Source organism: Podarcis gaigeae (assembly GCF_964106915.1).
Source record: "Podarcis gaigeae genome assembly, chromosome: 1".
Classification (NCBI taxonomy): domain Eukaryota; kingdom Metazoa; phylum Chordata; class Lepidosauria; order Squamata; family Lacertidae; genus Podarcis; species Podarcis gaigeae.
Window position 1 is genome coordinate 36,966,505 of NC_139678.1, and position 13,981 is coordinate 36,980,485.

General features: G+C 41.6%; 1 long non-coding RNA gene across 1 annotated transcript in view; it reads left to right on the forward strand.

The window, feature by feature from the left end:
- Window positions 1-13,981, forward strand: part of LOC310846729 — a 115,926-nt gene that overhangs the window by 67,010 nt on the left and 34,935 nt on the right. The gene's annotated exons all lie outside the window — the stretch shown is intronic.

Genomic DNA, 13,981 nt, shown 5'->3' on the forward strand with positions numbered 1-13,981 from the left:
ATCCCAGTGTGCTTCTAGGTCTGCTTCTATTAAATTAACTCTTTATAGCAAATTTGAAATTAGTCATGGCTCTAAAGCCCAGCCTTTATTTACCGGCTTGTGCACTGAATGAGAGAAGTGTCCAAAGGAGAAGACATGCACACAGTGCCAGGCTCTTTTGCACCCTAGGCAAGCCTAACTTCTTGCACCCCCCCCCCCCATGGCTAACTTCAATTTTCAGAAACAGATGTATTGTAGAAAAAAAATGAAAAACTCAAAACTGCTAAATTTATCTTAAGTTGCAAGAATGAGTAATACAACAATCTTTGATTATCTTTCTCAAATATCAAATGAAATGTTTTAGCACACAACTCATTTTGAATAATTCTGTGAACTGTGATGTTAAAATTTAAGTGTCTTAAAAGTTCAAATTTTAGGCACATCAAAGTCTTATTTTGTATGCCTTTTGTTTTGCAGATTTTGTCACCAATTCCTACAGGTTAAGTGCTGATGCTTGGGCATGTTCAACTGCTATAGTTGCCAAGCCAACTAGTTTCTTTTGCAACAATGTTGAGTATATATAGATTTTTAATAAATTTAAGCTTTGAGTTTAAACTCCTTTCACCACTTGCCGCTGACATTGGGAGTGTGAGAAGGATCCTTAGAGCAACAGAAACATTAGGCACATTATGCAATAGTTTTTGTTGTAGTATGAAGTAGTACTCCTTGTGGCAGAAAAGATTTTGGAAGTCTTGGAGCTATTGTTGTAAGTTCACAGCACAGATATTCAGCATCAATGTATTTCTTTCCATTGTGAATCAATGATTCCCCCCACCCCAAATTCTTGTAAGCCTTAAGAACATATTCAGTAGATTTTTGTTGATATTGTATACAGTATACAGGAAGCCAAATAGAGAATTATATTGTTGTAGCTGTTGGAATCTCTCTTCAACAGATTTTATAGCTATGTCTAAGACAGCGTAGTAAAAACCTATTTTGAATTTCTGCTTTTGGATCTTTCTCATCTTAAGGTCTCATACTCAAATTGCAGTTTCTTTCTCCTTTTTCTAACTTGTTCTGTCTCAAAGTTTGGTGATATTTCTAGCTCCCTTGCAATCTCAGCAGCATCTATCAAAACTTGTTGAAAACCCTCATCACACCTATAGCCCACAAGGTAATTCTTGGTCACTTGCAATTGGTTTGTAGCTGAATTTAAATCAGCTTCCAACTTCAAAAAGGATGTTGTACCATGTAACAAGGAATACCACAAACTTGAACTTGAAAATTGTAGCAGCAAGGGCCATAGCTTTAATTCAGGAAATATTTCCAGATAAACTTGTTCATTAAAGGCTGGTTCAATAAAGATCTTTATTCAAGCAACATATATACTACCAAGATGGTATCACAAAGCATCAATTTGACTCTCCCATCTTGTTTTGCTAATGGCTTAACAGTTATGCCTGTGTCTGATGCATGACCAGGTAGAATTTGCCAGCACTGAGTTGATGCAGATAAATAATAGAACTGTTGAACCAAACCAAAGAAATTAGTTGCTTCCAGACAACACTTAGCAGCATCATTGACTACCAAGTTTAAAGACAAAAAGGCACATGGGTTTATGTCCAGGACAGTCTTCTGTAAGCCATTTTCTTTGCCTTTCATGTTGTTCCTATTATTATAACCTTGACCAGGCAAACGCTCAATTCACAGCACAGATCTTCAGCATCAATATATTTGTTTCCATTATGCATCAAATATATTCTGAAATTCTTACAGGCCTTAAGTACATATTTAGTAGCTGTTTTGTTGATACTATATATACCATACTGTTCTTCTTGTCTAATTTCCTGTTGGTTAATATTATCAAGTGTTTCCCTTTAGATAAGTGCAATTCAAGTTTTCTCCAGGGCTGATAGCTTTCTAAATGGTCATATTCCTCTAATGTGAAGACAGAATTGCTCCAATTGTTATCTAGTCTTTTGAACCTGTTTCTTTTCAGATTGGTGCACCCTTTATTTTTGCCGAACAATTTACGGGGGGTGGGGGGGAATCACCCATGTCTTTTGAAGTTGAATATATCAGCCATTGATGACACACTTCTTCACCAAATTCTTCAAAGTATAAAATAAAAGCAAATCCTTATCAGAAATTTATAAGATATAACAAAAAGTAATCCGTATAAAACTATGCCCCTCGGCTGCTGCCTAGTTGGCTTAGTGACAGCACTGGCCCTGCATACACAGCACTCAAAAATCCAAATTACCTGATGGACCTAAAAAGGTTGGGGACCCCTGCTGTAGTCTTTCCTTTGCTCTAAGGCTGGCTGCCTCTTAGTTTTTAGAAAGTACTTTTGAACAGCAGGGTATCTATTTGTTCTTCAGCTGCCCCACTGCTGTCTCAGTGTCTTTGTAGCAGCTATTTTTTCTGCCCTGAGTATATCCTCTGAGGTGGCATGCTCCAAGTTTAAATCAGTCTCTCTCAGCAATCTGCTCTCAGTTTATCTGAGCTTATGCTGTGCCCTATGCAATCTTTTACAAGTGATTCAAATCACTCCCCAAACTCACATATTTGTGCTGACAGCTTTAAGTCAGTCATGAGTAGACCTAGGCTTTCTCCTCCATTCTAAACCATGAAGATTTCGAGCCTTTCCTTTGAACCATTTCTTCTGGGCACTCCATATTTTTGCTTAATTGTTTTACTTTTCACTTCTCTCCCCCCCCCCCCCCAGATGCCACATAATACTGTATTTGTCTTGGTGCAATCTTAATAAAATGATGCCAGAGGTTATTGGAGTGCAGAGAAACAACCTGTACTTAACACTGTGCAGCATTTACACCAATGGCAGATCTTAAAATGGCTGCTGCCGTACAGAACGGTTTCCCTCAGTGAAACCACAAACAGAAGACTTTGGCTCCTATCAGTAGTGACTGGCATGGTGGGGCTCTGCCACTCACTTGGCTTCCCTCTAGCTATGTTGCTGCTGCATACTGGGACAGAGGGGGAGAGAGCGAGGCAGTCAGCCTAGCAAAAAAGTTTTAGTAAATGGTGGAAGCGCCCAAGAGTCAGCGTCTCGTGAACAATAAAGAGTGGACAACATTCAGGTGGTGGCTGCTACCATGGAGACGGACCACTTCTGTGCTGATTGCCAGTAGGCTGCAGCATTATTAGCAATGTTTCCTCCAACAATCTTTGTGATCTACCGGGCCTGTAATGGGGAAGGTGTCCTTTAGCATTCCCAGACAACAGGGACTGTGGAAAAAGTACTGTGTGTTCCTGGACTCCCTGTGCCTTGGACAGGCACACCAACTCAGGTGGGGGGCGGTCCAAAGGTAACTCAACCCCCTAAATCAGTGGGGGCCAGATTTGATGAAGTGGAGGGCCAACCAAAGGACCAAGCTTTTTTTTAGGATTGTTGTTGTTGAGGTTTGTTTAGGATTTTACCCCAGGAAATAAACTGCCACAGGGGCCAGATTAAACCGACCGGCAGGCCAGATTAGGCTCCTAAAACGGACTTTGGACATGCCTGCCCTAAATACCGTATTTGTTTTAAGGGGGCCAGGCCCTCTCAATCTTCAGGCAGCCCTGTGTATGTTGAGCACGCATGATGCCACGCCTGTGATGTGCTCCGCAGGCCTAGTGGCAGGCTCCTTCAGAGCGCTCGGCCTCCTGTGTTGTGTGTGCATGATGTCGCACCCATGAAACATGTTTTGGAAACCACCCCCCCCAATCTTGGGAGAAATCCAGCGCCTATGGCCTGGGATGCAAGTTGTGGCCCTATGCTAAGCACAAGGGAGTGAGGGTAGCCTCACATGGAAACATCCAGTTACAGATAGGTAGCCGTGTTGGTCTGCCATAGTCAAAACAAAAAAAATTCCTTCCAGTAGCACCTTAAAGACCAACTAAGTTAGTTCTTGGTATGAGCTTTCGTGTGCATGCACACTGAAGAAGTATATCTGAAGAAGTGTATCTGAAGAAGTGTGCATGCACACGAAAGCTCATACCAAGAACTAACTTAGTTGGTCTTTAAGGTGCTACTGGAAGGAATTTTTTTTGTTATGGAAACATCCAGTGAGACTTCCATGCCATTGCTTCCTCACCAGCAGGAAAGCTTCGGGGAATAAAAGCAGGGTGGGGTGGGGGTATAAGAGTTCAGAGCAAGTCTGTGGGGATCAGTGGGGTGGGTGGCAGATGCATAAAAGATGGCTCCATTTATAATGGAGACCACGCTGTCCATTTCATTGGGTTTCTTGCAAAAATCAAAGATTACAACTGAACAAGAACTGAAAATGGAACTTTGGACAGAGGGCAACCCACCCCTTAGAATGAGCTCCTTTCATAGATGGTATCCCTTCCTTCTTCTGTTATGGGGACTATTGAGAACCTTGAAGAAAAGGGAAAACATAACATGGACTGGCAGTAATGATCGTTTGTAGGCTGGTTTGTGTTTGCTGCAGATATAAAGAAGAGAGAGCTTTTGCTTTGAAAAAATGGCAGAAAATAGAGAAATAAGTCTTGGGGAAATACGAGCAGCTTCAGGGAAATGGCTCAATACCACCTTAGCACCGCTTTTCTAATCAAATGGCGAAAGATAGTATTGCCACTGCGACACTACACCCCTGTCTCTTGCTCAGGAGGAGCACCACCAAACCGATCTTCCCATCTATTTTGCTCCTACTCTGGGTAAGGGTCACGGGCCTGTCACATACAGTGCTTGGCCTACAAGTCTGTATTCTGACTGACTGGGTGGGGTTGCCCCTGCAGCTCTACAGAAGGGCAATCCCACCGCAAGTGACCACACCACAAACCCTATCATTATAGCAAGGCAGGCTCTGGACCACACCCGGTTCCCAGCTGCATCCACTCAGCCAGAAATCAAACAATACCCAACACTGCGATCAACCTCAAAACTCAGGCAGATATCCCACAGGATAAAGAAAATGATGTAGGCAAACACCTACTCCAGCACCACACTGTCTTGCTGGATTTGTGTTTTTTGTTCCTTACCTGCTTTGATTCAGTTTTGCTACAGCCTTATGATTTCTCATCACTTACTGGTTTAACAAGTAAATATCATCTATCACGATGCACCGTTAGCCATGTTGTTTGGTCTCCAAAACTGCCTTTTTGCAACAAATGAAAGAAAGCCAGCAAGGCGTTTCGGTGCCCATGTGGCCTGGTGTTTAAATGGCTGCCGTCAGTAACTGAATTATTGGTGCTAATGTATAATTAATTTTTAAATTAATAAATAATAAAATGAACAACTTGCTGGCTGCAGGGAAAATGCAATAGAACAATTAAGGAATGACACCGAGGGAATGAATTATTCATACGTTAACACAGAAAAGGGGAACTCTGGCCTTTTTATATTATTATTATTTTTTACCCAAGTTTCTTGCTTCAGATTGAAATGTCCAAGATAATCCAGTTTTAGAGTGATAAATATTATAATATCCTGCAATGCAAGAAACCTAGTAATCCTAAATAGAGTTTGTAGAATCTGATGTGCCTTTGTGAGAGATGGTGTTTTTTTTTACATGTAGTCAAACAAAATAGATAGATAGATGATAGATAGATGATAGATAGATAGATGATAGATGATAGAGCTATACTTGCCTGCCAGCTATTTTTCTTCTCCAATTCTGGTGGAGCTGCAGAAAGGAAAGGAATTAAACAGAGGGAAATGATGCTTTTTCTACTGTCGTGCCTAACTTCGTTCAAGCCACCAGGAATGTTGTGTAGCATGGTGTCAAGTGCACACATTCTGAACATAGTTCGGCTGCAGAATTTGCTCCCACAAGAAGCAGGGATGGCTTTTTAAAAAAAGGATTAGAGAAAATCATGGAGACTCCAGCTATCAATGACTACTAAGCTTGATGGGTGGGCTCTGCTTCCATTGTCAGAGGTGAGAATGTTTCTGAATAACAGTTGCTGGAAACTGCAAGTGAGGAGACTGTTGTTGACTCAGGTCCTGCTTTCTATGGGCTCCCCATAAGTATCTGGTTGGCCACTGTGAGAACAGGATGTTGGTCTAGATGGGCCACTGGCCTGACCTACCAGGTCCTTTCTAAGTTCTTATGTAGTGGCGTAATGGGTCGGTACATCTAGCTGCTAACCAGAAGGTTGGTGGTTTGAGCCCAGCCAGGAATGGCTGTGGGCATTGTAGGGGGTTAGACCAGATGGCCCTGGGGACCCCTTCCAATTCTACAGTTCTAATCAAATTATGTAAAACTATGTAAACCAGTATCATATTGCACTGCATATGGTCACCATGAAGAAATTATAATAAATCTCAATTATGGAACAAAGAATTTTGAATATAAGGAGTGAAACTGCTGGGCATTTATAGCAATCTGTAAAATCAATCAACTTTTTATTTGGGATCTACATCCTTTACAAGATTGTCCTTAACTAGGCAATGCCCCGCCTATCCATCTTATTTCTCCAAATCACTTTGACAGTTTAGGAAGGAAGAGCATACCAGGAAACCCGGAGGAACAAGAGGTGAACATCTTGGGTTCTCTGACTCATGAGAATCCATCCAAAAGCATATTTTCTTTTGTTGTTGTTGTTTACTCATTTAGTCGTGTCTGACTCTTCGTGACCCCATGGACCAGAGCATGCCAGGCACTCCTGTCTTCCACTGCCTCCCGCAATTTGGTCAAACTCATGCTGGTAGCTTCAAGAACACTATCCAACCATCTCGTCCTCTGTTGTCCCCTTCTCCTTGTGCCCTCAATCTTTCCCAACATCAGGTTCTTTTCCAGGGAGTCTTCTCTTCTCATGAGGTGGCCAAAGTATTGGCGCCTCAGCTTCAGGATCTGTCCTTCCAGTAGAACTCAGGGCTGATTTCCTGAAGAATGGATACGTTTGATCTTCTTGCAGTCCATGGGACTCTCAAGAGTCTCCTCCAGCACCATAATTCAAAAGCATCAATTCTTCGGCGATCAGCCTTCTTTATGGTCCAAAGACAATAGGCATATATTTTCTTTAGGAAACAGAGAAAAGAGAACAGAGGAGGGAAAGCTGCATGAACACAAATGCTATAGTGCCTGTGTGAAGCCAGAAACTGTTCTAAAAATCCTTGCCAACTTTTCATTTCAGTTTGGATAACAGGCCTATGTAGCTGTTCAAAGTTTGTTTGTTTTTTTATTAAAAAATAGCCAGTTATTTTTAATAGTGTTTTATGTTTTGTGGTATGCATTTTGTCATATGCTATGCTGGTATTTTATGAGATGGTGGTATATTTATAAATATATATATATTTTCCAAATATCACCCATAACTGGAGAAGGGGCAGAAGGAAAATTTCCTGACTGGTTGTGTAAAAAACTCACTACGTTTCTGTACTTTAAATCCAACTTCTATTCTTGGATACTGTGATGATTAAAATAAAAAGGTGCCCTTATTATCTCCAGTGCTGACTTATCTGATAATATAGGTGATAGAATTTCACCCTGGGTTTCTTGCAAATGGAAGTTATATTTTTTTCCCTTCTGTGACAAAAATGTTTCACTTGCCATCATTCATTTTGCTATGTAGAACGTATTTATAGGCTCTGATCATGCCCTCCTTTTGCCCTAAAGTCTTTGCTTTTCAGACCTTTATAAAAAATGTTGCTTTCTTTTTAAAATCTCATCCCACCAGATTAATTTGTCTCCCAGCCCTTATGTTATTGAACAGAGATTTAAATCCATGGCCAGAAACATTTATATTTTTCAAATGGCAATTTTACAAAAGAAAGAAAAAAACAGAAATAGAAATATTGATTATGCAGTTCATGTTAAAACAGCAAATGCTGTTTGCTTAGGAGTCCTTTGTTCTTTGTGTTCGGAGCCCACACACTGGTTTCAAACTCCATTGTGTTACATTGTCATTCCAGTAGCTAACCTTTCATTTAGGGTTTTCAGCTGTCAATCCTAATCCCAATCCTAATGCACTGTTGAAAGGATTTAGCAGATGTCCCCTTCTGCTGCTTCCACTGGTCTCTGGCAACAGGGATGTGGGGGGCAGTGGCTGTGCTGTTATGGAGGCCTGCACTGCCACGGCTTACGTTGGGCCCTGTAATGCAGACCCTCCAAGTGTCCTTATTTTCCAGGGAAAGTTCAGGATTTACAGAAGCCATCCCAGTTTCTGATTTTATCCCAGAATGTCCCACTTTTCCTTAGGACATCCCTATTTCCTTTGGAGAAATGTTGGAGGGTATGGAATAGGATGCTCCTATTTTCATTGGAGAAATGTTGGAGGGTATGGTAATGTGGTGGGGCAGGGCAATAATGAAGCTGGGTCAGATATAGATCTGTTGGATCCTATGCTGGTCCAGATCTCGGAGAGAGGCCCAATCCACTCTGTTGCAGCAACCTTGAGCTGGCATCAGGAACGCCCCCTCTGCTGAAAACCATTTTTCTGTAGCTGGCAGGAACAGCTTGGCGAAGGGATGGCTCCACTACTCTGCCCTGCAATGCTACTCCCTGGCTACAGTTTGGATTACTCTGCCCATCTGGCAAAGGAATTGTTAAAAATTAGGGCTCTCTTAGGAAAAAGAAATATGATGTTGGAAGAATTTGGGGCGTGTGCCAACCATAGCGAAGAGCTTTTGAGCCATGTTTATTTCAATAGGATATTTTAGCACAAACTTAAATTACTTCTGTTGACATTAATGGTGTTTAAAGGAACTGATGTTGGCCCGGTTTTCACCCTCAGTGAGATGCCAAAGATAAGAAAGATATGAAAAGGGCTATATGTTCTATCTTGGAAAAATGACCCTTGGTTCCAGTAAGTGCAGCACCGTGACGCTGAAAATGTCCTGAACTTTTGGGAAATTACGTAAATCGTGAAACCCTGCTGAGGAAAAGATCTGCACCAGTCAGTCACAATCTGGAACAGTGTGAAATAACACCTGCATATCCTGCCTCTTCGTTATTATGTCCCTCCCCCCATTTCTAGAAGTTTCTTCCTTTGCCTGTTAAATTTACTTTGATAAATTTAATTTTACTTTTTAATTATAATCGTGTGCCTTGTATCTTTTGTACTCCACTCAACCATGCCTGGTTGACACAAAAGTGTCCTGTTTGTGCCCAATATTTGGGTTCTTTCTTAAAAAATAATAATACAAGGATGTTTAATAAAGTAAACAGTATAGAGATAACAGTGTAGCAACCTAGGGCTTTTATAGGTTTGGGTTATTTGAGGGTCCTGTGAACAGGATGGTGGCAAGGCACAAAATTTAAAAATAACTCTCCTTTAATCTTATCCAGTCCAGTAGCACATGGCTGCCTAATTTGGACCAAAATGGAACTCAAAGCATTTGACTATGTTTCACAATCTTCTTGAACGGTCAAATGAGCATTTTTCAACCCACAAACTCATTTTGTAAATAAACTTCAACATCCCAAACAATACCACATCCATAGGTGCCAACTCCCTGGGTGAATGAACAACCACAAAATTCCCCATGAAGGGGCCAGGCACCTACAAATTTCAGTAGCAGGGCCACCATGCATGCTGCATGGCACCCTTGGCCCTGGGCACCCACGGTCGTGGGGTCAAGTTGGTATTCCTGACCAGATCTAGGTATTGTTGTAGTATCTATTCTTATAACATCTTGGAGGGACTTATTCAGCCTGCAATCTCTACCCTGAAACTGAGTCTACAAGCTGACCTCATAGCTTCAACATCCAGCCTAATTTTTGCAAAATAAAAATAAAAATAATCCTCCCCCACCCCCTGCTTTGTGTAGAATCTTACTGGATAGAGAGTTCTGTAGAACTCAAAAGCTTGCCACACTTTTATGATGTTTTGGTTGATCCTGATAATGGTATTAATGGGATGTGGGTGGCGCTGTGGTCTAAACCACAGAGCCTATGGCTTGCCGATCAGAAGGTCAGCAGTTTGAATCTCCGCGATGGGGTGAGCTCCTGTTGTTCAGTCCCTGCTCCTGCCCACCTAGCAGTTCGAAAGCACGTCAAAGTGCAAGCAGATAAATAGGTACCTCTCCAGCGTGAAGGTAAACGGCGTTTCCGTGTGCTGCTCTGGTTCGCCAGAAGCGGATTAGTCATGCTGACGACATGACCAGGAAGCCTCCTTTGCACAAATGCCGGCTCCCTCGGCCTATAGCGCGAGATGAACGCGCAACCCCAGAGTCGTCTGCGACTGGACCTAACGGTCAGGGGTACCTTTTGTAATAACGGCATTGCCCAACTGTAGACAGCCAGCATGGTGTAGTGGTGAGATTGCCAGACTATGACCTGGGGGACCAGGATTCAAGTCCCCCCTCAGCCATGAAGCTCCCTAGATGACCTTGGGTCACTCACTCACTCACTCACTCTCAGTCGAACCTACTTCACAGGGTTGTTGTGAGGATAAAATGGGGAGGAGGATAGCTATGTGACCACCTTGAGCTCCTTGGACCATCTCTTCTGCACATGTGTGCTTCTGTTCCCTCTTGATTCCACCATAAAAACAGCAAGAAAGACTAGTGTGCTGGTATGCCGCCCCAAATTTTGTCATTCTACTTCAGAGATTTCCCAGGTTAAGGGGGCTGCCAGTGGATTTTTTTCTGGAATCAAATAACATGGAAATGAGCAGTAAACACACACTATATGCCATATGTTTTCTGGAAGTTGCTGTTACGGCTCGAATATAATGTAGTAAATAATAGTTAGGGGAATGTCTGGGAAATTGAATAAACTGCCTTGTGAATACAGCCAAAATAGAGGGGAAAGTGTGTGGAGTGAGCAAGCAAATATTTAAAATTTCTTCACTAAACCAATTTTACATTTTTGGCTGGCACCCAGGCTAATAGCTACAAAAAAGACCAAAAAGAAGTTTAATATCTTTCCAATGTATAATGTAGTGGCAGACACAATGGTAGAACTTTATCCCACGTTTCTTCATAATGGTGTGATAATTCCTGTTGTTAAAAAATTGCTGTTGAGTTTAACTGTCATTATAAGAGAATTCTCCTGCAGACTACAATGGAAAGAAACATTGTTAACAACGTATTAATCACAGTGAATTAAATTAGCTGATCATTTCATGGATTCAGAGAAATTAGAACTAGGAAATTCTAGAGGCATAATGAGTTGATCAAATGCTGTCTCTTGTTGGAAGTATCATAATGGCTGCGGGGAGAGATTTTTTTGTCATGACGGTGACATGATCGGAGGCCCCTTACAGCTGATATTTAACACCCCCCACTGAAAACACCCCCACCAGAGAGACTGTATATTATGTAGCCTCAGGTGCAGCCAGGAATTCAAGGGTGGAGCCTGAATTTACTTGGTGATTTTTCAAAGGAGATTTTGAGAATGCCTCCAATTTGGGGTTACATTGTGGTACCCTCCAGGTATTGCTGGAATGCAGTTCCCATTAGCTCTAGCCAGCATAACCAATGCTCAGGGATACTGGGATATATTCAATGTGCATGCTGATTCTAGTGCTGTTGATGTGCTTAATGACACATTATGTATTTTATTTTATTCAGATTGCCATAGCTTACTGGTGGAAGTGAATGGAGCTGGGCATCTGGATCTTGCTGAACCCATTATGAAAACAATATTCTCTGAGGCAATGGGGTGGGGGCAGATCCAGACTTGTTTATCAAAGCAGACCATTTTGCTTTTAAGCACTTTCAAATGTGCCTTTAAGAACTTTTAAATAGCACTCGGTAGCAAATTCTGGCTGTGAGCAATGAGTTTCAATAGTTATTACTGAATATCCTCATGAAGCGGGTATTTGAAACAAGACAGTCAATTCTCATCCTTCACAGGCACCACTTCCTTTCACAATGGTCTCCGTCTTAGAGGGTTAAATAAGGTACGTCATACTTTGATGGGATGGAAGTAGGCTCTACCCTTTGACCCTTATCAAGACTGGCTCCAGGTTTTAGGGGACCCTGAGCAAAGTATCCTCTGGTGGACATTCTCTTCTATAAGTGAGCTCTGGATGGAGGTTTTCTGGTTGTGGCAGTAGTGATCAAAGCAACACTCAATGTACAGTCACCCTTTACATTCCCCCAAATGCCCCAGAATGACTCTAAAAATGGGGCATTGTGGGAAATTAAAAGCATGGCTAAATCCAACTAAATAAATAAGGCAGGGTAGCTCCTAGAAGCTATCCAGTTCCTGATGTCAGTGCTGGACTGGTGCTTGGAAAAGAGAGTGACATCCATTCCCTGGCTATCGGTCACCTGGTGTGACAGCTAGAGGTCTGCTGATTCCAGTAATAGATGGAGGTGGCCATTTCTACATACCAATTCATAGTCAAGATGTAGATACTTTTCTGGATTACATGACTTGGTCATTCTCAATCTCTCTCTATTAATTCCATCACAGCTGCAATGGATTTTATGCATTAGTTATACAACTGATGAAGAAGTCCTAATTTTTTTTGTTTGCTCTTGGATTGCCAGTTTATCAATGTAAGTTAATGGATCTAAGGTGCTTCAAACATTCAGAATCATATTTATTAATCACCCACATGCCTAGTTATTTTATAAACCCCTATAAACCATTTCATTTTCCAGAGTGGATGAGCTTTCTACCACTATCCTGTGATTGATTCCCTACATATGATCTGACTACTTTCTAAAACTTAAAGGACTCTTTTCCTTTTTTTGACTTTGCTTTGCTTTTCAGGGAGCAAACAAGTTATACTACCACTAAAAAGAATGAATTGACTAAAATGGACTGGGAATGAGTAGGAATGAACATGTCAACATCCTAGAATTGGTTGTGAAGTCAAACGTGTAATGGCTTGATCCCCCTACAATTTTAATCAATCTTTTAAAAATGCTTTTAGTGGCTGGTAAAAATGTCTGCTTTCTGGCCATTTATGTTGTTTACATCACATCATATAATTGCTTTTGGAGTGCTTCTTAATATATTTAAGGGTGCATATACTTTTATATATACACAAACAGAAATAACAATTAATGTGCATGTAAAACTTGCCTCCTATTTTTAAAAAGAAAGTGCTTGTTACATTTTATTACTGAGAGACCTCCTATTAGCTCCCTCCACCATTATTTTTGTGCAATGATTTCCATATTAACCACTTCAGTAGCTGCCTTCCAACATGTATAAACTGGCTTTCTCGTCAAGTCTGGCTCCTCTTGCATGCTGGAACTGTATTTCTGTAGTCTGAGAAAGGACTCCAGATTTATAACTGAAGGATTTCTCTCCCCCCCCAATTCACATCTTGGTAGCCCCATTATCAAGACCCATGTACTAACTGCTGTACCATGTAGCTACTGTGCAATTGAGATTTTCTTGGTCAGTTCACAGGACGGAACAGTTCTCATGCTCGCCTCTTTGTTCATGCACAGGTGCCCACTTTGTTTCAGAGGATAAGGAAACAACCATCAGAGTCTTAGACAAATCATAGGATCATGATGAGTTTTTAATATGTCATACTTTTCCATGTATAGGACGCCCCCATATATAAGATGCCCCCTACAGTGGTACCTCTGGTTACGTACTTAATTCGTTCCGGAGGTCCATTCTTAAACTGAAACTGTTCTTAACCTGAAGCACCACTTTAGCTAATGGGGCCTCCTGCTGCTGCCGCACCACCACCACATGATTTTGGTACTCATCCTGAAGCAAAGTTCTTAACCTGAGGTACTATTTCTGGGTTAGCAGCGTATGTAACTTGAAGCGTATGTAACCTGAGGTACCACTGTATTTTGTGGGACTCAGATTTAAGAAAATGGGGGGAGATGGCACAGAGTTGTGGAGGTGTTTTCGGGGGGATTGCCAAAAATCGCTCTCAGCCATATGCATCGCAAATTCCGCCTCCCATCTGTCCCATCACTGGCAGAAGCTGCCAATCGCCTGCCCAGCTGCCAGAGCGTCAGCCAATCAACACCACCCATTGACGCAGCAACTAATAACACGCACAATAGCCACTAACAGCCATGGCAGCAACCAATCAAGTGTCTACCCTATGCACTACCCATGTATAAGATGATCCCCACTATTTTGCATGATTTTTAAAAGAAAAA